This window comes from Stenella coeruleoalba, assembly GCF_951394435.1.
Source record: "Stenella coeruleoalba genome assembly, chromosome: 1".
Taxonomy (NCBI): domain Eukaryota; kingdom Metazoa; phylum Chordata; class Mammalia; order Artiodactyla; family Delphinidae; genus Stenella; species Stenella coeruleoalba.
The window spans coordinates 182,622,969-182,646,883 of NC_137169.1; the positions used below are offsets into that span (position 1 = coordinate 182,622,969).

At 39.2% G+C, this 23,915-nt stretch overlaps 1 protein-coding gene and 1 pseudogene across 6 annotated transcripts in view; both read right to left on the bottom strand.

Moving 5' to 3' along the window:
- RABGAP1L (RAB GTPase activating protein 1 like) overlaps positions 1-23,915 on the bottom strand; it is a 797,484-nt gene that overhangs the window by 715,399 nt on the left and 58,170 nt on the right. The window lies entirely within an intron of this gene.
- LOC307183155 (heterogeneous nuclear ribonucleoprotein H-like) lies at positions 13,971-16,113 on the bottom strand (annotated as a pseudogene). The gene has a single exon. The product of its transcript is annotated as a heterogeneous nuclear ribonucleoprotein H-like (transcript).

A 23,915-nucleotide genomic window follows, 5' to 3' on the forward strand; every position in this document is an offset into this window, starting at 1 on the left:
ATGTTGCCTCTAAAATCCGAGGGGGCTCACCAACCAGTGTCTCTTTCTTAGTGGTAGGTAGAGTAGCAACCTGATGTTCATTTTAGAGGAAATATCCCAATTTATTGACGCTAAAGTGCAAGTAGCTCTGTGCCAGTGGTGCTCAAAGTGCATTGATTATGTTATATAGAGAATGTGCCAAAGTTTGTTAGGAGAATCATACCAGGACTTTAAACAAAACAAATCTATGCTCTCTTATTAAAAATTATATAATATATTATATAAGATATAATATATTGTATAAAATATAATAAAAAAATACATGTATATACATATATATGACATTTTTTAAAGAAACAGCCTGTGGCTTTCTATACTGAGCCTTAGTAGATATTGATCCCTGGTGGGTACTGAATGCATGCCCATGAGACACCTGTATTCATCATAAACTTAATATTATCTAACTAGACATAAAGTCAAACGTCAGCACACCATCATCAAGTGAAAACAATGTAAACAGAACTATACCCAAGCAGATCCCAAAGTCACAAGGAAGTTATACGAATAGGTGGTTCACACTCCCAGCATGATGTTTCTGACTTCACTGTCATACCTCCCACATCCCACTTCTGTGGCCTCATGGTTATTTTCTTCTGATCGTTTGCCTGCAGAGGGGAAAAAGAAATCTAACAAAGTTTATAAAGTTCTGTACGATATGGTAGCTCTTGCCCTAAAAGGACTTCTGTGACATTCAGCTTCACTTAGGTGAACCCTGAAGAGCAGCGTGAAAGAAGTATCTCCCTGTGAGAAAACTTCAAGAACTATAACTTAGTGGATACTCTGCTTCATGCAACTGAAAACATTTTATATGATATGAATTTTCCATATAACACTGCTGCAGACAAAAGAGCTCTGTAAGTCAATAGTATGATATCCATTGGATTTACAGGTCTTGTCTTGCATCCAATCACTCAGAAGCAGTTGGTACTGATCTTATAGAACAGTGACATGGCTATTAAAAACTCAGTTTCCTGGCCAACTGGGGGATCATGCTATATTGAGATGTGAAGATGGTGTGGTCCTGCAGGATGAAATAAATTCTCTAAACTTTTGATTAATATATGATGCCCTGGGAATTCCCTGGTAGTCCAATGGTTAGGATGTTGTGCTTTCACTGCCAAGGGCTTGGATTTGAACCCTGGTTGGGGAACTAAGATCCCACAAGGCGTGCAGTGTGGCAAAAAAAAAAAAAAATATATATATATATATACACACACACACACACGTGTGTGTGTGTGTGTGTGTGTGTGTGTAATGTCCCTTCTCCTATCCAGGAACCAAAATAGTAGAAATGGTGGTTATGCCGCCCACAGTTTAACCAATGACCCTTTCACAAAGTGTTTCTTTCCTGTCACCATGACTTTGGGTTCTGCTAGTTTAGCAGTTTTAATAATTAGGGTAGAAGTACATCCTTCAGGGACATAAGAATTTTGTGAAGTGGACAAGTAGAAATGTCTTTTAATCAGAAAATAAAGAATCACAATTTAGGTGAGAAGACAGGCTTAGAGGCAGCAGTTTGAGAGTCATCAGGGATCAGATGTAAAGGTGTAAGAGAGGATTAATCCTCTGAAGGAGAATGCAGACTGAACAGCCAGCCAAAGACTGTGCCCTGGGAAATCCCGCAAGCAGAGGCTCGATGGAATGAGAACAGACTGATGCAATTGTAATAAAAATCAATGAGACATTTCTAGTTTTAAGTGTTATTTGGCAGCCCCTGACTCAGCCTCTCCCAACTGCTGCCTACATTAAAAGACAAAGAAAAATGATAAAATGTATACCAGTGCAGAACATGAAGACTGACAGGTTGCTGACTGCCAAGAGGAATTATCCTGATTTATGTGGCCAATGGAGTTGAATTCAGAAAAACATTTGGTGGCCCACCCGTAGTCTTCTTCATGAGTCAGAGCAGATCCAACCCTCTGAAAAAAGGTAGGATGTCTGGGCATCCTTCCTCCATCGTTGGCTTGGTGACTCAGAAAGCCAGGATCCATACAGAGCTGCAAACTGAGCAATCAGCCCTCTTTTGCCTGCAAAATCCCAAATCATGCTTTTTGGGTATAGTACTGTTAGAGGCTAGCATCTTTCTGTGTATTTCTGAAGACTGCGACTTCCAAAGTTCATTAGGAAAGGATGGAGTGGGAATAGAGAAGCAGGTAGTGGTCCATTGTGGCCTGGCAGATTTGTCCCTATGAACAAAGTCTACAGACAGAGTGCTGGTCACAGTGTTTTCTGAGCTGATAGCAGATCATGAATTCCATTGGTTTGTTTTGTCAGAGAATCAGTTAGTTCCTATCCCTCAGGCAGTAACATTAGGACCACAATGTCCCATCGAAGTATAGCAGAGCAAGGTAAGAAGAAACACTGGGGCTACCCTGGACATGGGCATACTAATCTGGTCTCTAGCTAAAGATCTAAGAGTAGAGCCAAAGGAAATCCATGCTTCCGCCTGGGCATATGAAGAGTATACTGCCTGTAGATGAGAAAACAAAGAGCGGAGAAAACTGTCCAAACTGACTTAAGGTCTTAATAATTTCCACCAAATCTAGCACTATGAAAAGCTATCACATGTTAATGTGTTTTATTTCCTCAGGTTAGCATTCCTGGCTTTGTCTCCAGTACCTACTAACTAAGGTCAATCTTGCCTGACAATCTTTGAAAAAGATCCAGTTCTGGGTTCACCTTACCCCACAGATTTCATGTTTCAGATTATTGTCTGCTTCTCAAGACTGCAAAGCTCTTAGACTTGGGTTACCTTTTGCTCCCTACCCATAGCTAGTGGCCAGCCCTGCCTACTGGCATACAACTTGCCTCAAATCCTGGGAACCCTGGTCCATATCAGATACCCAAGCCCTTTTCTCACCCAAGAGAGATATAAAAAATAATATAGAAAAAGGAAAATGAACATAGTCCAGAAGATTCAGAGTTTTACTTATCTCTGAAAGTGATTTTCATTTAGAAAACTGTTTGACACCCTCAATAAGAAAGCAAGAAGTTATGGCCTGTCGAAAACATATTCAGAAGGACAAAAGAAGAGAAGATGAGATAAAACCCAAACTGAGAATTATGAGTATGTCTGAAGAGTAACCCAAAAGAATTTGGACATAAGTAATAGTAAATCAAAGACAAATTGAATAAAAATGTCCAGACCTAACAGAAGACTTAAAAATAAATTAATGAAATTAATGGAAGAAGACTCACATCTAGACATACCTTGGGAAAAAAATTAGATAACAAGGATCTTATAGGCATTAGGCAGACTAAAACAGATTACTTATAAATGACCAAAAATCTGGTAGTCCTCATGTAGAGCTTCCACTGTAACAGACTGTGTAACAAATTTGCAGGGATACAATTTGAAATCCAAGCTATTGTGTAAGTATGAAGCAAGTGTGAGCCAATGTGTTCATGTGTAATGGCAAGAGAAAAATGAGAGACTTCAGAATAAGCATACCATTCATGTTCGCTTCTTTAAGGAAATCTTAAGTATATATTCAGCTAATTAAGAAAGAAATCAAAATAAGAGTTCCAAATGAGGAAGTTGTGCTCTAAAATATGGGCAGTGGACATTAAAGCCCATTAAACATCATTCATTCATTCATTCATTCATTTAACAAGTATTTATTGAGCCATTACTATGTGATAAGTGTTGGAAATGCAACAGTGAACAAAACTGTTGTCCATGAGTTAGTGGGAAACAAAGAAAATTCAACAAGTAATTATAATCATCAATGTGTGCTATGAAGCATATAGTAGAGGGAACTAGCCTATTTTAGGGGTCAAAGAGGATAAACCAGAAATGAAATTCTTAACTGAGACCTAAAAGGTTGCTAAGAATTAGCCAAGCAAACAAAAGGAGGGGAGAGAGTGTTCTAGACAAACTGAAGAGCTCTTATAAGCCTCAGAAGCAATACAGGACATTTGAAGAATAGAAATATGTTTGGGAATTCCCTGGCGGTCCAGTGGTTAAGACACTGCGCTTTCACTGCCAAGGCCATGGGTTCAATCCCTGGTCAGGGAACTAAGATCCCACAAGCCGTGCAGCATGAGAAAAAAAAAAGTTCACTGTAGCTGGAACTTGGAGACCAGGCTAGAAAGATAGTCTGGGCCTGGATAATGACTGTAAACCATGCTAAGGGGGTTGGCTTTTATCCTAAAGGTAAGTCAAAATATTATAGAAAAGTTTAACAGGAAATAGATGACCAGATTTGAGAAAATCTGATTTGAAAAAATTCAGGAAAAAATTTCTTGTATGTAGATAATGGATTGTACTGTAGCATAGGTAAGTGGGTAGATTCAAAATATTTACCAAAAAAAGATATTTAGGAGACAATCAATAGGATATGGTGGGACTTCCCTGGTGGTGCAGTGGTTAAAAATCCACCGGCCAATTCAGGGGACACGGGTTCGAGCCCTGGTCCAGGAATATCCCACATGCCGCAGAGCAACTAAGCCTGTGCTCCACAACTACTGAGCCTGCTCTCGAGAGCCCACGAGCCACAACTACTGAGCCCATGTGCCACAACTACTGAAGCCTGCGCACCTAGAGCGCATACTCCGCAACAAGAAAAGCCACCGCAATGAGAAGCCAGCGCACCACAACAAAGAATAGCCCCCCTAATGCAGCCATAAATAAATAAATAAATAAATAATTTTTAAAAAATAGGACATGATGAATGATTAGACACTGCAGAAAAGGGAGAGGAGGAGTTAAGACTGACTAGTAGTTTCTAGCAGGGGCTATTGGGTGGATAGTCATGCTGCTGCTGAGAGGGGAGATATTGGAGAAGGATCAGGTTAGGGGGATAGTTCAGTTGGGGACATTTCGATTTGAGGAATCTAGAAATCATTCAAGTAGGCAACTGGGTATATGAATCTACCGCTCAGGGAAAAGATCTGTCCCAATGTAGAGATTTTTGAGTTAAAAAGCAGTTGTCAAAAAGATGGGCAGACATCAGGAGAGGCAGGTGGGAGGGGCCCTCCAGGAGGAGTGAGAGAGGAGCAGAGGGCGATTGCTCCACCCACTCAGGCCCGGGTAGCCTGCTGAGCTCCCAGGTGAGGTGCCCTGCCCTCTGAGACCAGGGGTGGGGGGCACACCTGGGCCCCTTCTGTTCCCTGAGCCTAAGGCCCACCCACCACAGCCCCCAGGGCCTTTTCCAGCCCTGTGGGTCCTAAGCATAGGCCCCACCCACCGCCCAAACCTCACCCTTGCTTAGGCCCCACTCTCCACAGCCAAGGCCTTACCCGCTCTCTATTTTTTTTTCTCTTCCCTCTTCCAATTTTTTACTATTGTGGTACTGATGTACCTGCCAGTTGTTGATTCATCTATATTTTTATTTTTACATTCTTTCTAACATATCTGTTAGTTTCCTGGTCTAATTTTATTTTTTATTTTGTTACTCTTCTCTCTCCTCTTTTTTTTTTGCCACCCCATGCAGCTTGCGGGATCTTGGTTCACAAGCCTGGGGTCAGGCCGAAACTCCTGTGGTGGGAGCTCTGAGTCTGAACCACTAGATTAACAGAGAACCTCAGACCCCAGGAAATATTCATCGGACTGAGGTCTCACAGAGCTCCTTTTCTCAGCACCAAGACCCAGCTCCACATAATAGCCTACAAACTCCAGCGCTGGAAGCCTCAGGCCAAACAACTAGTAAAACAGGAAAACAATTCCGCTCAAAAAAAAAAAGTGATGGCAAAAAAATATGTCACAAATGAGGAGAAAGGTAAAAACCTACAAGACCAAATAACAGAAGAGGAAATAGGCAATCTACCTGAAAAAGTATTCAGAGTAATGATAGTAAAGATGATCCAGGATCTCGGATAGAATGGAGGCATGGATTGAGAAAATACAAGAAATGTTTAACAAAATCTAGAAGAATGAAGAAACAAACAAACAGAGATGAAAAATACAATAACTGAAATGAAAAATACACTAGAAGGAATCAATGACAGAATAACTGAGGCAGAAGAACAAATAAGTGAGGTGGAAGACAAAATGGTGCAAATAACTGCCAAGGAGCAGAATAAAGAAAAAAGAATGAAAAGAATTGAAGACAATCTCAGAGACCTCTGGGACAACACTAAATGCACCAACATTCAAATTATAGGGGTCCTAGAAGAAGAAGAGGAAAATGAAAGGGTCTGAGAAAATATTCAGAGAGATTATAGTTGAAAACTTCCCTCACATGGGAAAGGAAATAGTCACCCAAATCCAGGAAGCACAGAGAGTCCCATACAGGATAAACCCTAGGAAAAATACACCAAGACACATATTAATCAAACTAACAAAAATTAAATTCAAAGAAAAAATATTAAAAGCAGCAAAGGAAAAACAAAAAATAACATACAAAGGAATCCCCATAAGATTATCAGCTGATTTCTCAGAGAAAACTCTGCAGACCAGAAAGGAGTTGCAGGATATACTTAAAGTGATGAAAGGGAAAAACCTACAACCAAGATTACTCTACCCAGCAAGGATCTCATTAAGATTCAATGGAGAATTCAAAACCTTTTCAGACAACCAAAGATAAGAGAATTCAGCACCACCAAAGCAGCTTTACAACAAATGCTAAAGAAACTTCTCTAAGTGGGAAACACAAGAGACGAAAAAGACCCACAAAAGCAAACCCAAACGATTAAGAAAATGGTAACAGGAACATACATATCAATAATAACCTTGAATGCCAATAGATTAAATGCCCCAACCAAAACACACAGACTGGCTGAATGGATACAAAAACAAGACCCGTATATACGCTGTCTACAAGAGACCCACTTCAGACCTAGGGACACATACAGACCAAAAGTGAATGGTTGGAAAAAGATATTCCATGCAAATGCAAATCGAAAGAAAGCTGGGGTAGCAATACTCCTATTAGATAAAATAGACTTTAAAATAAAGACTGTTACAAGAGATAAGGAGGGACACTACATAATGATCAAAGGATCAATCCAAGAAGAAGATATAACAGTTATAAATGTTTATGCATCCAGCATAGGAGCACCTCAATATATAAGGAAAATGTTAACAACCAGAAAAGGAGAAATTGACAGTAACACAATAATAGTAGGGGACTTTAACACCCCACTTACACCAATGGACAGATCATCCAAACAGAAAATAAATAAGGAAACACAAGCTTTAAATGACACAATAGACCAGATAAATGTAATTGATATTTGTAGAACACTCCACCCAAAAGTGGCAGAATACACTTTCTTCTCAAGTGCACATGGAACATTCTCCAGGATAGATCATATCTTACGTCACAAATCAAGACTTGAAAAATTTGAGAAAATTGAAATCATATCAAGCATCTTTTCTGACCACAACACTATGAGACTGGAAATCAATTACAGGAAAAAAACTATAAAAAACACAAATACATGGAAGCTAAACAGTGTGCTAGTAAATAACCAAGAGATCACTGAAGAAATCAAAGAAAAATACATAGAAACAAATGACAATGAAAACACGATGACCCAAAACTTATGGGACACAGCAAAAGCAGTTCTAAGAGGGAAGTCTATAGCAATTCAGTCTCACCTCAAGAAACAAAAAAAACTCAAATAAACAATCTAACACTACACTTAAAACAACTAGAGAAAGAATAACAAAGAAAACCCAAAGTCAGATGAAGGAAAGAAATCATAAAGATCAGGGAAGAAATAAATGAAATAGAAACTAAGAAAACAGTAGCAAAGCTCAGTAAAACTAAAAGCTGGTTCTTTGAGAAGATAAACAAAATTGATAAACCCTTAGCCAGACTCATCAAGAAAAAAAAAAGAAAGGATGCAAATCAATAAAATTAGAAATGAAAAAGGAGAAAGCACAACTTACACTGCAGAAATACAAAGGATTATAAGAGACTACTGCAAACACCTATATGCCATTAAAATGGACAACCACGAAGAAATGAACGAATTCTTGGAAAGGTACAATTTTCCAATACTGAACCAGGAAGAATTAGAAAATATAAACAGACCTATCACAAGTAATGAAATTGAAACCACAATTAAAAATCTTCCAACCAACAAAAGTCCAGAACCAGATGGCTTCACAGGTGAACTCTATCAAACATTTAGAGAAGAGCTAACACCCATCCTTCTCAAACTCTTCCAAAAAATTTCAGAGGAAGAAACACTCCCAAATTCATTCTACGAAGCCACCATCACCCTGACACCAAAACCAGAAAAAGATATCACAAAAAAAGAAAATTGGACACCAATATCACCGATGAACATAGATGCAAAAATCCTGAACAAAATACTAGCAACAGAATACAACAGCACATTAAAAGGATCATACACCACCATCAAGTGGGATTTATCGCAGGGATGCAAGGATTCTTCAATATACGCAAATCAATCAATGTGATATACCACATCAACAAATTAAGGAATAAAAACCATATGATCATCTCAATACATGCAGAAAAAGTTTTGCCAAAACTCAACACTGCTTTATTGTTAAAAATTCTCCCAAGAATGGGCATAGAGCGAACCTCCTCAACATAATAAAGGCTATATATGACAAACCCACAGCAAGCATCATACTCAGTGGTGAAAAACTGAAAGCATTTCCACTAGGATCAGGAACAAGACAAGGATGTCCACTCTCGCCACATATTTTTTTTGTTTTTAGTAAGTTTATTTATTTATTTATTTTTAATTTTGGTTGCACTAGGTCTTTGTTGCTGTGTGCAGGCTTTCTCTAGTTGCGGCAAGCAGGGGCTACTGTTTGTTGTGGTACACAGGCTTCTCATTTCAGTGGCTTATCTTGTTGCAGAGCACAGGCTCTAGGGGCATGGGCTTTGGTAGTTGTGGCATGTGGGCTCAGTAGTTGTGGCTCAAGAGCACAGGCTCAGTAGTTGTGGCACAAGGGCTTAGTTGTCCCTGGCATGCAGGATCTTCCCAGACCAGGGTTTGAACCCATGTTCCCTGCATTGGCAGGTGGATTCTTAACCACTGTGCCACCAGGGAAGTCCTCACTCTCGCCACTCTTATTCAACATAGTTTTTGAGGTCCTAGCCACAGCAATCAGAGAAGAAAAAGAAATAAAAGGAATACAAATTGAAAAAGAAGAAGTAAAGCTGTCACTATTTGCCGATGACATGATACTGTAAACAGAAATTCCTAAAGATGCCACCAAAAAATGACTAGAACTAATCAATGAATTTGGCAAGGTTGCAGGATACAAAATTAACATACAGAAATCTCTGGCATTCCTATGCACAAACAATGAAAAATCAGAAAGAGAAATTAAGGAAACACTCCCATTTACCACTGTAACAGAAAGAATGAAATACCTAGGAATAAACCTACCTAACGAGGTGAAAGACTTGTACTCAGAAAACTGTAAAAGACTTATGAAAGAAATCAAAGAAGACTTCCCTGGTGGCGCAGTGGTTAAGAATCCGCCTGTCAATGCAGGGGACACAGGTCCGAGCTCTTGTCTGGGAAGATCCCACATATCACGGAACAACTAAGTCCATGTGCCACAACTACTGAGCTTGAGCTCTAGAGCCCACGAGCCAAAACTACTGAGCCCGCGCACCGCAACTACTGAAGCCCATATGCCTAGAGCCTGTGCTCCACAACAAGAGAAGCCATCGCAATGAGAAGCCCACGCACCACAACAGAGAGTAGCCCCTGCTCACCACAACTAGAGAAAGCCTGCATGCAGCAATGAAGACCCAACACAGCCATAAATAAATAAATTTATTTTTTATAAAAGAAATAGAAGATGACATAAACAGATGGAGAAATATACCATGTTCTCGGATTGTAAGAATCAATTTTGTGAAAATAATTATACTACCCAAAGCAATCTACAGATTCAATGCAATCCCTATCAAACTACCAATGGCATTATTCACAGATTTAGGACAAAATAATCTTACAATTCGTATGGAAACACAAAAGACCCCGAATAGCCAAAGTAATCTTGAGAAAGAAAAACGAAGTTGGAGGAATCAGGCTCCCTGACTTCAAACTATACCTACCTACTATACTTGAAACTACAGTAATCAAGACAGTATGGTACTGGCACAGAAACAGAAATACAGATCAATCGTACAGGATAGAAAGCCCAGAGATAATCCCACGCACATATGGGCACCTAATTTATGACAAAGGAGGCAAGAACATACAATGGAGAAAAGATAGCCTCTTCAATAAGTGATGCTGGGAAAACTGGACAGCTACATGTAAAAGACTGAAATTAGAACACGACCCAACACCATACACAAAAATAAACTCCAAATGGATTAAAGACTCAAATGTAAGACCAGACACTATAAAACTTTTAGAGGAAAACATAGGAAAACCACTCTGACATAAGCCACAGCAAGATATTTTTTGACCCACCTCCTAGAGTAACAGAAATAAAAATAAACAAATGGACCTTAATGAAACTTAAAAGCTTTTGCACAGCAAAGGAAACCATAAACAAGATGAAAAGATAACCCTCAGAATGGGAGGATATATTTGCAACTGAAACAACAGACAAAGGATTAATCTCCAAAATATACAAACAGCTCATGGAGCTCAACGTCAAAAAAAACAAACAATCCAGGTAAAAATGCGCAGAAGACCTAAATAGGCATTTCACCAAGCAAGACATGCAGATGGCCAAGAGGCACGTAAAAAGATGCTCAACATCACTAATTATTAGAGAAATGCAAATCAAAACTACAATGAGGTATCACCTCACACCTGTCAGAATCGCCATTATCAAAAAAATCTAGAAACAATAAATGCTGCAAAGGGTGTGGTGAAAAGGGAACCCTCCTACACTGTTGGTGGGAATGTAAATTGACACAACCACTATGGAAAAAGTATGGAGGTTCCTTAAAAAACTAAAAATAGAACTACCATATGACCCAGCAATCCTACCACTGGGCATATACCCAGAGAAAACCATAATTCAAAAAGAGAAACACAGGGCCTTTGTATGGAAGTATTATGGCAGCACCATAGCACTGGTGGAGGATGAGGAACAGGTGAAAATTACTGCAGTTCTCTCAGGATCTCTTGGGGGGATCTCTGCTGCCCCGCTGCCAACCCATTGGACTACAGCACTGCTTCTTCAAAGTGTTTAGAGGAGAATCCTTGAGCCTGTTGGAGAAGCAGCAATGGTGAGATGACCCATTCAATCTCCTGACTGGAACAACCAAACTCTGGCTGCTGACATTCTGGAGTTGTTGGCGGGGAGAAGATTAGTGGTCTTGACATTCACCATGTAAATGACAGGGTCTTGGGGCTCCAGCCAGGTGTCAGGCCTGTGTCTCTAAGGTGGGAGAGCCGAGTTCAGGACATTGGACCACCAGAGAACTCCTGGCCCCACATAATATCAATTGGCAAGAGCTCTCCCTGAGGTCTCCATCTCAGTGCTAAGACCCAGCTCCACTCAATGACTAGCAAGCTCCAGTGCTGGACACCCCATGCCAAATAACTATCAAGACGGGAACACAATCCCACCCATTAGCAGAGAGGCTGCCTAAAATCATAATAAGTTCACAGACAACCCAAAACACACGACTGGACGTGGTCTTGCCCACCAGAAAGACAAGATCCAGCCTCATCCACCAGAACACAGGCACTAGTCCCCTCCACCAGGAAGCCTACACAACACACTGAACCAACCTTACCCACTGGGGGCAGACACCAAAAACAATGGGAACTACGAATGTGCAAACTGCGAAAAGGAGACCCCAAACACAGTAAGTTAAGCAAAATGAGAAGACAGAGAAATACGCAGCAGATGAAGGAGCAAAGTAAAAACCCACCAGCACAAACAAATGAAGAGGAAATAGGCAGTTTACCTGAAAAAGAATTCAAAGTAATGACAGTAAAGATGATCCAAAATGTTGGAAATAGAATGGAGAAAATACAAGAAATGTTTAAGAATGACCTAGGAGAACTAAAGAGCAAACAAGATGAACAACACAATAAATGAAATTAAAAATTCTCTAGAAGGAATCAATAGCAGAATAACTGAGGCAGAAGAACAGATAAGTGACCTGGAAGATAAAATAGTGGAAATAACTACCACAGAGCAGAATAAAGAAAAATAATGGGGCTTCCCTGGTGGCGCAGTGGTTGAGAGTCCGCCTGCCGATGCAGGGGACGCGGGTTCGTGCCCCGGTCCGGGAGGATCCCACATGCTGCGGAGCGGCTGGGCCCGTGGGCCATGGCCGCTGAGCCTGCGCGTCCGGAGCCTGTGCTCCGCGGCGGGAGAGTCCACGGCGGCGAGAGGCCCGCGTACCGCAAAAAAAAAAAAAAAAGAATAAAAAAAGAAAAAGAATGAAAAGAATTGAGGAGAGCCTCAGAGACCTCTGGGACAACATTAAACGCACCAACATTTGAATTATAGGGGTCCCAGAAGAAGAGAAAAAGAAAGGGACTGAAAAATATTTGAAGAGATTATAGTTGAAAACTTCCCTAATATGGGAAAGGAAATAGTCAATCAAGTCCAGAAAGCACAGAGGGTCCCATACAGAATAAATCCAGGGAGAAACACACCAAGACACATATTAATCAAACTATCAAAAATTAAATACAAAGAAAAAATATTAAAAGCAGCAAGGGAAAAGCAACAAATAACACATAAGGGAATCCCCATAAGGTTAACAGCTGGTCTTTCAGCAGAAACTCTGCAAGCCAGAAGGGAGTGGCAGGACAAATTTAGGTGATGAAAGGGAAAAATCTACAACCAAGATTACTCTACCCAGTAAGGATCTCATTCAGATGAGAAATTAAAACGCTTACAGACAAGCAAAGCTAAGAGAATTCAGCACCACCAAACCAGCTTTACAACAAATGCTAAAGGAACTTCTCTAGGCAGGAAACAAAAGAGAGGGAAAAGAACTACAAAAACAAACCCAAAACAATTAAGAAAATGGTAATAGGAACATACATATCGATAACTGCCTTAAATGTAAATGGATTAAATGCTCCAACCAAAAGACATGGACTGGCTGAATGGATACAGAAACAAGACCCATATATAGGCTGTCTACAAGAGACCCAATTCAGACCTAGAGACACATACAGACTGAAAGTGAAGGGATGGAAAAAGATGTTCCATACAAATGGAAATCAAAAGAAAGCTGGAGTAGCAATTCTCATATCAGACAAACTAGACTTTAAAATAAAAACTATTACAAGAGACAAAGAAGGACATTACATAATGATGAAGGGATCAATCCAAGAAGAAGATATAACAATGGTAAATATTTATGCACCCAGCATAGGAGCACCTCAATACATTAGGCAAATGCTAACAGCCATAAAAGGGGAAATCGACAGTAACACAATCATAGTAGGGGACTTTAACACCCCACTTTCACCAATGGACAGATCATCCAAAATGAAAATAACTAAGGACACACAAGTTTTAAATAATACATTAAACAAGATGGACTTAATTGATTTTTTTTTCAGTTTTTAAAAGGAAGACTTATTCGACAAGTTTCACTTAGCACAATACACCTAAAAGGAAAATCACAATACAATGAAAAGATTTAAATCAAGGCCTCAGAATTTCATACAAACACCAAGACCAAAATCCTAAAGTATTGGTATTGCGTCTCAAATTTTCCCCATTAACTTAAAAAAAAAAAGCTTAAACTTACGTACCATAGAGGTTATTAAATGAAACTAGAATTAATAAACATGCCAAATGTTTCACTTTTAATTGTAGACACAGCTCCTATACTGAGTTCTACAAAAAAGCATGTCTTTCAACAATGCATCCAGTGTTAAACGTAATGTGGTGCAAGCAACATTTAACATAATTCAGCTGCTTTAACCTAAATAAATCTACTGTTTAAATACATCCTACAATATAACTAACTTGAGAAAAGCTGAAAATTATTTAACAGTAATAGATTACTCAACCTAGTTACATCCTAAATGAATGTTTGTGTTCAAAAATACTGAAACTTAAGTCTTTAACACAATCCTGATTTCCACTTAGAGTAAGCATAAATCACAAGCTTGTATTGCAAAACTGTTAAAACTTAAGTTTTTTTTTCTTTTAAAAAATGTTGACCAAGAGTCAGTGATCAGAATCAATTACATTCCCCATCCACCACTCATACTGGACATGCTAGACATCCCTCCCATTCCATTCACTCCCATAGATGCTCAGCTTCCACTACTGAAGCAGCTGCTGTTCAGTGCTCCTTGGCTGTCTATGCAGTGTTTGATTGAAAATCACTGGAGTTTTCCTGTAAAACTTGGTCATATCCACTCATGCTGCTCTGGCCACCATAGCCACCTCCATAATGACCACTCAGCTGCTGGCTGGCTGGGCCGCCATAACTAGACTGGTTTGACAAGCCCATGCCTCCCATCATTTGGCTACCATAAGCACCACTGCTTGCTCCTGCTGTAGAATTCAAGGAGAGCTCTACATATCTGTGTTTGTAAGCACCACCACTTGCTCCTGCTGTAGAATTCAAGAAGAGTTCTACATATCTGTGTTGCATATTTGCTTTGTCTTTTGCTATAGCTGTCACAGCATCTTCATGAGTTGCAAACTTGACATCTGCTTCACCAGTTGCTCTGCCATCAGGACCAATTTCAAAATGTACTCTCACAGGGTTGAGTGGTGAAAAAAAATTATAAATGTCATTCTCAGTAGTTCTGTAAGGTAATCCCTGCATGTGTACACAGTGTCCTGTTGTGCTCTGGAAAGTAGAGCCACCATCCCCATATCTGTGATCTCACATTCCTGAACAACAAATCTATCTGACCCAAATCCATAGCCATCATTATAGACATATAATCATCATAGCCTCCATAACCCCCACCATAAGCACCACGCCTCATCCTTTCAAAGCCAGCTCCTCTTCCAATGCTGTTATACCCTCTGCCATAGGGACCTGGCCACTGCATGGGCATAAGTTTTCATGGTGGATCATAGTGAGTTCTAACTTCAGCTCGACTGCTTTTAAAGATTTCAATATACCTGTGCCCTATTCTTTCCTTGTGTTTCTTTAGAGCCTTTTCAGCTATTTCCTGTGAAGCAAACTGCACGAAGGCCTCCCCCGTACTCCTCCCCTGGAAGTCCACCAGCAATGTTATCCCATTTGGCACGATTTCCAACCCTGAGAAGAAGTGAACAATTTCTTCCTTGCTACATCCAAGGGGGAGTCCTCTAAGCCATACAAAACCATCATTGGCCGTGTCAAGACTATTTGGACCAGTATGCTTCAACACCCAATCCATTTCAATGTTGTTTGACTTGAATACTTCAACATATCTGTGTCCCATAGTTTCTTTGTCTTTTTTTAACGGCCAATTTGACTTCATCTTCTGATTCAAGTTCAACTATATCCTCGCCACTCGGTCTGCCTTCTCTGGTGTAGATGAAATGAACACCTTGAGCCCCATCTTGAATTTTGCAGTCAGAAAAAAACTGCTGCACTTCGTTGGCCGAGCAAGACCAAGACAAGCCCCAGACCTTCACCATGAATCCCGCGCCACCTTTGGTGCCCAACATCAACGTCTTTTAGGGAGTCCGGGTGTCAAAACAGACTCCACACACAACTTCAGCACAGATGAGAAGAAAATCAATTGATATTTATAAGACATTCCATACAAAAACAACAGAATACACTTCCTTCTCAAGTGCTCATGGAACATTCTCCAGGATAGATCATATCTTGGGTCACAAACCAAGCCTTGGTAAATATAAGAAAATTGAAATCCTATCAAGTGCCTTTTCTGACCACAATGCTATGAAACTAGATATCAATTACAGGAAAAAAAAAACTATAAAAAATACAAACACATGGAGGCTAAACAATATGCTACTAAATAACCAAGAAATCACTGAAGAAATCAAAGAGGAAATCAAAAAATACCTAGAAACAAATCACAATGAAAAAATAACGACCCAAAATCTATGGGATGCAGCAAAAGCAGTTCTAAGGGGAAGTTTACAACAATACAATCCTATCTCAAGAAACAAGAAAAATCTCAAATAAACAACCTAACCTTACAACTAAAGCAATTAGAGAACAAAGAACAAAAAAATTCCAGAGTTAGCAGAAGGAAAGAAATCATAAAGATCAGATCAGAAATAAATGAAAAAGAAGTGAAGGAAATGATAGCAAAGATCAATAAAACAAAAAGCTGGTTCTTTGAGAAGATAAACAAAATTGATAAACCATTAGCCAGACTCATCAAGAAAAAAAGGGAGAAGACTCAAATCAACAAATTAGAAATGTAAAAGGAGAAGTAACAACTGACACTGCAGAAATACAAAGGATCATGAGAGATTACTACAAGCAACTCTATGCCAATACAATAGACCACGTGGAAGAAATGGACAAATTCTTAGAAAAGCACAACCTTCTGAGACTGAATCAGAAAGAAAGAGAAAATTTAAACAGACCAATCACAAGCACTGAAATTGAAACTGTGATTAAAAATCTTCCAACAAACAAAAGCCCAGGACCAGATGGCTTCACAGGTGAATTCTATCAAACATTTAGAGAAGAGCTAACACCTATCCTTCTCAAACTCTACCAAAATATAGCAGAGAGAGGAACACTCCCAAACTCTTTCTAAGAGGTCACCATCACCTTGATACCAAAACCAGACAAAGATGTCACAAAGAAAGGAAACTACAGGCCAGTATCACTGATGAACATAGATGCAAAAATCCTCAACAAAATACTAGCAAACAGAATCCAACAGCACAATAAAACGATCATACACCATGATCAAGTGGGGTTTACCCCAGGAATGCAAGGATTCTTCAATATATGCAAATCAATCAATGTGATAAAACTTATTAACAAATTGAAGAATAAAAACCATATGATCATCTCAACAGATGCAGAGAAAGCTCTTGACAAAATTCAACACCCATTTATGATAAAAACTCTCCAGAAAGTAGGCATAGAGGGAACTTTCCTAAACATAATAAAGGCCATATATGACAAACCCACAGCCAACATCATTCTCAGTGGTGAAAAACTGAAACCATTTCCACTAACATCAGGAACAAGATAAGGTTGCCCACTCTCACCGCTATTATTCAACATGGTTTTGGAAGTTTTAACTACAGCAATCAGAGAAAAAAAAGAAAGAAAAAGAATCCAAATCAGAAAAGCAGAAGTAAAACTGTCACTGTTTGCAGATGACATGATACTATACAAAGAGAATCCTAAAGATGCTTCCAGAAAACTACTAGAGCTAATCAATGAATTTGGTAAAGTAGCAGGATACAAAATTAATGCACAGAAATCTCTTGCATTCCTATATACTAATGATGAAAAATCTGAAAGACAAATTACGGAAACACTTTCCATTTACCACTGCAACAAAAAGAATAAAATACCTAGGAATAAACCTATCTAAGGAGACAAAAGACCTGTATGCAGAAAACTATAAGATACTGATGAAAGAAAGTAAAGATGATACAAACAGATGGAGAGATATACCATGTTCTTGGATTGGAAGAATCAATCTTGTGAAAATAACTATACTACTCAAAGCAATCTACAGATTCAACACAATACCTATCAAACTACCAATGGCATTTTTCACAAAACTAGAACAAAAAATTTCACAATTTGTATGGAAACACAAAAGACCCCAAATAGCCAAAGCAATCTTCAGAAAGAAGAAAGGAGCTGCAGGAATCAGCCTCCCTGACTTCAGACTATACTACAAAGCTACAGTAATCAAGACAGTATGATACTGGCACAAAAACAGAAATATAGATCAATGGAACAGGACAGAAAGCCCAGAGATAAACCCACAGACATATGTTCCCCTTATCTTTGATAAAGGAGGTAAGAGTATACACTGGAGAAAAGACAGCCTCTTCAATAAGTGATGCTGAGAAAACTGGATAGCTACATGTAAAAGAATGAAATTAGAACACTCCCTAACACCATACACAAAAATAAACTCCAAATGGATTAAAGACTGAAATGTGTGGCCAGACACTATAAATCTCTTAGAGGAAAACATAGGCAGAACACTCTATGACATATATCACAGCAAGTTTCTTTTTGACCCACCTCCTAGAGAAGTGGAAATAAAAACAAAAATAAACAAATGGGACCTAATGAAACTTAAAAGCTTCTGCAGAGCAAAGTAAACCATAAAGAAGACGAAAAGACAACCCTCAGAATGGCAGAATATATTTGCAAACTGACAAAGCAACTGACAAAGGATTAATCTCCAAAATATACAAACAGTTCATGGAGCTCAATATAAAAAAACAAACAACCCAATCCAAAAATGGGCAGAAGACCTAAATAGACATTTCTCCGAAGAAGATATACAGATTGCCAGCAAACACATAAAGGGGTGCTCAACATCACTAATTATTAGAGAAATGCAAATCAAAACTACAATGAGGTATTACCTCACACCTGTCAGAATGGTCATTATTGAAAAATCTACAAACAATAAATACTGCAGAGGGTGTGGAGAAAAGGGAACCCTCTTGCACTGTTGGTGGGAAGGTAAATTGATACAGCCACTATGGAAAATAGTATGGTGATTCCTTCAAAAACTAAAAATTGAACTACCATATGACCCAGCAATCCCACTACTGGGCACACACCCTGAGAAAACCATAATTCAAAAAGAGTCATGCACCACAATATTCATTGCAGCACTATTTACAATAGCCAGGACATGGAAGCAACCTAAGTGTCTATCAACAGATGATTGGATAAAGGAGATGTGGCACATATATACAATGGAATATTACTCAGCCATAAAAAGAAATGAAATTGAGTTATCTGTCATGAGGTGGATGGTCCTAGAGTCTGTCATACAGAGTGAAGTAAGTCAGAAAGAGAAAAACAAATACCATATGCTAACACATATATATGGAATCTAAAAAAAAAAATGTTACTGATGAAACTAGTTGCAGGGCAGGAATTAAGAGGTAAACATAGAGAATGGACTTGATGACATGGGGTGGGAGGGCAAAGCTGGTGTGAAGTGAGAGTAGCATTGACATATATATATACTACGGAATGTAAAATAGTTGTCTGGGGGCTTCCCTGGTGGCACAGTGGTTGAGAGTCCGCCTGCCGATGCAGGGGACACAGGTACATGCCCAGTCCGGGAGGATCCCACATGCCACGGAGCGGCTGGGCCCGTGAGCCATGGCCGCTGGGCCTGTGCATCCGGAGCCTGTGCTCCGCAACGGGAGAGGCCACAACAGTGAGAGGCCCGCGTACCACAAAAAAAAAAAAAAAAAAAAAAAATAGTTGGCTGGTGGGAAGCAGCAGCATAGCACAGGGAGATTGGTTCAGTGCTTTGCAATGACCTAGAGGGGTGGGATAGGGAGGATGGGAGGGACTCTCAAGAGGAAGGGAATATGGGGACATGTCTATGCATACGGCTGATTCACTTTGTTGTGCAACAGAAAGTAACACAGTATTGTGAAGCAATTATACTCCAATAAAGATCTATTAAAGGGACTCTCCTACTGGCACAGTGGTTAAGAATCCACCTGCCAATGCAGGGGACACAGGTTCGAGCCCTGGTCCATGAAGATCCCACATGCCGCAGAGCAACTAAGCCCATGTGCCACAACTACTGATGGCCTAGAACCCGTTCTCCACAACAAGAGAAGCCACTGCAATGAGAAGCCCGCACACCACAACGAAGAGTAACCCCTGCTCGCCGCAACTAGAGAAAGCCTGCACACAGCAATGAAGACCCAATGCAGCCAAAAATATAAATAAACTTTTTTTAAGAAAAAGGTCTATTAAAAAAAAAAGATTAGCACAAGAATGTTCATAGCAGCTTATTCATTGTAGCCGCAAACCAGAAACAACCCAAATGTTCATCAATAGGGGAATAAATACACACTGTGGTATATTCATGCAATGGAATACTACTGAGCAATAACAAACAATGAACTATTGATACACATAATAAATTAGATGATTTCAAAAACGTATTGAGAAAAGAAGCTAGACACAAAACACTGCCTACTTTATTAGTCCATCTATATGAAGATTTAAAAGATGAAAAATGCATCTATACTGATAAAAATTAGAACAGTTGCTGCCTGGCATTGCTGGGCAGCAGGAGGTGGAAGGGAGAGACATGAGGGACTTGAATAGAAAGCGGCTGGAGGCACCTTGCTGTGTTGATGGAAATGTCCTGTGTTTGTCTTGACTGGGGTGTTTATTACATGAGGGTGTACAATTGTCTTAAATGATCAAACTATACACATAAGATCTGCACATTTTACTGTATGTCAATTATATCTCAATAAAATTAATTAATGAAAACTAGGTTTTGTAAAATTTTAGTGAATTTTTCAAAAATATTGTTTCCAAATTGACCTTATTTACTAATGCACTGAGAAATTAAAATCACTCAAAAGAGAATTTCCACAAGTTCCTACTATTATCACATCTACCCACTGTATATATGTGCCCAGATACTGCCTTTCCTCCTGTTTGTAAAAATGAATTATCTGTGCTCCTAAAGCCAACCCCTCCATTTGAGCACTAGATCCCATTCTTTCTCATCTCAACTCATCAAGGACATAACTCTAGTAATTCTCCCCATGCCCTCCTGCACATTAACTCTTCTGTCTCTACTGGATCATTCACACAAGCACAGAAACATGCTCTGAAACATCCCATCCTAAAACAGAGAGAGAGGAGTTGTTCCTTGAGTTGACACTTTCCTCCAGCTCCCACTCTAGTTCTCCACTCTTTTTATAAAAAAACTCTTCAAAAATGTTGACTGTATTCTGTTTTATAAGTTCTTTCCATGTATTCTCTTAAACCTACTCCAATCAGAGTTTTGCCACCAATACTCAACTCAAACTGCCTGCCAACATCAACAATAGGCTTTATGTGGCCAAATCCAATGGTCAATTCTCAGTTCATTGATCTCTCCTTTCTCCCTGAATCATACTCCTCATTTGCTTTTAGGTATCAGTTTTCCTTTTACCTCATTGGCCGTTCCTCCTTTGTTGGTTCATCTTCCTCAACCTGATCTCTAAATGTTGGGTTTGGCCCTTCCACCTCTTTTCTTCATGTCTAAACTCACTTTCTTGGTGAGTAAGTGGCCACAACCAATCTTATGGCTTAAATATAATTTATATGCTGATAATACCCAAATTAAAAAAATATATATCTCCTCAAGACCCACATCAAGGATCCTACCAAGCCCACAACAATAACTAGCTCCCAGTAGAGCTCAGAAGGAAAGTTGCACGATATACTGAAGAGGAGGAATTACCATATACACAGAAAACACAGCAGTTAAAGGACAACTTGCATTGTCAGAAATCTGGGAAGCATGTTTAGAGTATATTCTACAGGGGTCAGTCCAAGGAAAAAAGTAAGGAAGGATCTGTATGGAAACAACCTAAGTGTCCATTACATATGAATGTATAAAGAAGATGTGGGATACTACTCAGCCATAAAAAAGAATGAAATTTTGCCATTTGCAGCAACATGGATGGACTTGGAAGGTATTATGCTAAGTGAACTAAGTCAGACAGAGACAGACAAATACTGTATGATATCACTCATATGTGGAATGTGGAATCTAAACACAAACAGTGAATAAAAGAAAAAAGAAACAGGATCACGGATATAAGAGAACAAACTAGGGGTTACCAGTGGGGAGAGGGAAGAGGGGAGGGGCAATATAGGGGTAGGGGAAAAGAAAAAAGAGATTATTATGGGATTATATGAAATCATGTGTGTGAAACTTTTGAAAACTGTAAAGCACTATAGAATTTAAAGAATCATTCAATTAAAAAATTAGAAAAAATAAGATAGGATCTGACCAAATTTATTAACACAGGTGCTCTTACCTAGGATTGGAGATTTAACATGTTTGTTGAGTCTCTGTGTATGACTCTAACAATTTGCTTGGTTGCTAGTGGGCCTGGCTTCAATGATGGCCTATAGCGAATGAAACTGAGATGCCAAAACCTCTTTGGGATTCTGTAAGAATGAAACCTAAGGCCTAGGGAAATGGATATGGTAGAGCAGATATTCCCAGCCACACACTAACCATACCTATTTGGGGCCTAGATGGTATTCCATTCACCAAGATATGAATAAATTAATAAGTAAGAAAGAATTTATCAGTCATTAAAATGTATGAATTTACAAACATAAAACTTGATATTTAATTATGTGCAATATTAGGCATTTTACGGGTTTTACATTTTTAATTTTGAATTTGTTCTTCAAAAATATTTTTAGGGCTTCCCTGGTGGCGCAGTGGTTGAGAGTCCACCTGCCGATGCAGGGGACGCGGGTTCGTGCCCCGGTCCGGGAGGATCCCACATGCCGCGGAGCGGCTAGGCCCGTGAGCCATGGCTGCTGAGCTTGCGCGTCTGGAGCCTGTGCTCCGCAACGGGAGAGGCCACAACGGTTAGAGGCCCGCGTACCGCAAAAAAAAAAAAAAAAAATTAATATCTGAAGATGACCAGAATATATCATTATTGAAAAAAGCAAAACATAAGAGTATAAGCGATATGATAAAGAGCCTATTAAATACACATATGTGTGTATGTGTGTGTATGTATGTATGTATGTGTGTGTATGTGTTATTTTAAAAAAAGACTAGAAGCGACTTCTGATTTCAGCCAAGCCTGATTCACCTTCCCACCTAAAACAGCTGAACAATTAAAGAAAATATATAAAACAACATTTTTTAGACATTGGCCATCAAGCTATACAGAACAGTGATTCCTTAGAAAGAGGAAACAAACAATTGCCTCCACCTACTGTCTGGACAGAATTTTCAGGCCAGAGCACAGGAAAAGAGAACTTAGGTTGAGCCCAGTGATACGCCTTAGTTGAGGAGACAGAGCAGGATGTCCAGATAAGCCAAGGCAGGTATGATATGCTGGGCACAGTACAGGAGAGGAGAGAGATACATAGTAGAAAGTTTTGGAGGTCTGCAGAATGTCACCCTTTGAGTTTTCAGTTAAGTACTGATCAGAGCATGTTTATGAAGAAACTACTTAAGGCTAGGGAAATAACCAACTGAAAAGAGCAGAAGGTACAAGCCCTGGGACTCAGAGCCGGGGATAGTGAAAAATTATAAGGATAGAAAATAGTGGAGGGAATTTCCTGGTGGTGCAGTCGTTAGGACTCTGTGCTTCCAATGCAGGAACATGGGTTCAATCCCTGGTTGGGGAACTAAGATCCTGCATGCCTCATGGCATGGCTGAAAAAAAAGAAGAAAATAGTGAAATAAAAAGGTGGAAAATTGTACTTCATAGGCATTGCCTCAGCAGTGGAATAAAAATTAGCTCTGGATTAAAGGTTACTCTGGTCGCACCTAATGAAGTTAAAAGCAAGCTTCAAAGGATCAAAATATTTCTAATTAACTATGTCCAAAACAAAGCTCAGGAATAATTATAGGAGTGCAAAAATATACAGCACCTAGCAAGGTAAAACAACAATGTCTAGCATCTAATAAAAAGTTACCAGAAATAAAGAAAGCAGGAAAATACAACCCATTATAAGTAGAAAAAAATTAATAAATAGAAACATACTGAGAAATGAGACAGGTGATATAATTACTAGACAAGAATATTAAAAGTTATTATAACTATATTCCATATGTTCTACAGGGTAGAGGAAAGACTGAATAATAAATAGAAACATGGAAAATAGTAAAAAGGCGCAAACTGAACTTCTAATGAGGATGGAAATAACAGCAGTTTAGACACTGCAGAAGAAAATTTTTGTGAATTTGTAGGGATAATAATAGAAACTATCCAATATAATTTTTCTATGTATATGTCCAGATTAAAAACAAAACAAAAGATGGGAAAAAATGAATAGAAAATCAGTTGTGAGACAATTGTAAGCAGCTTAAGATATATATAACTG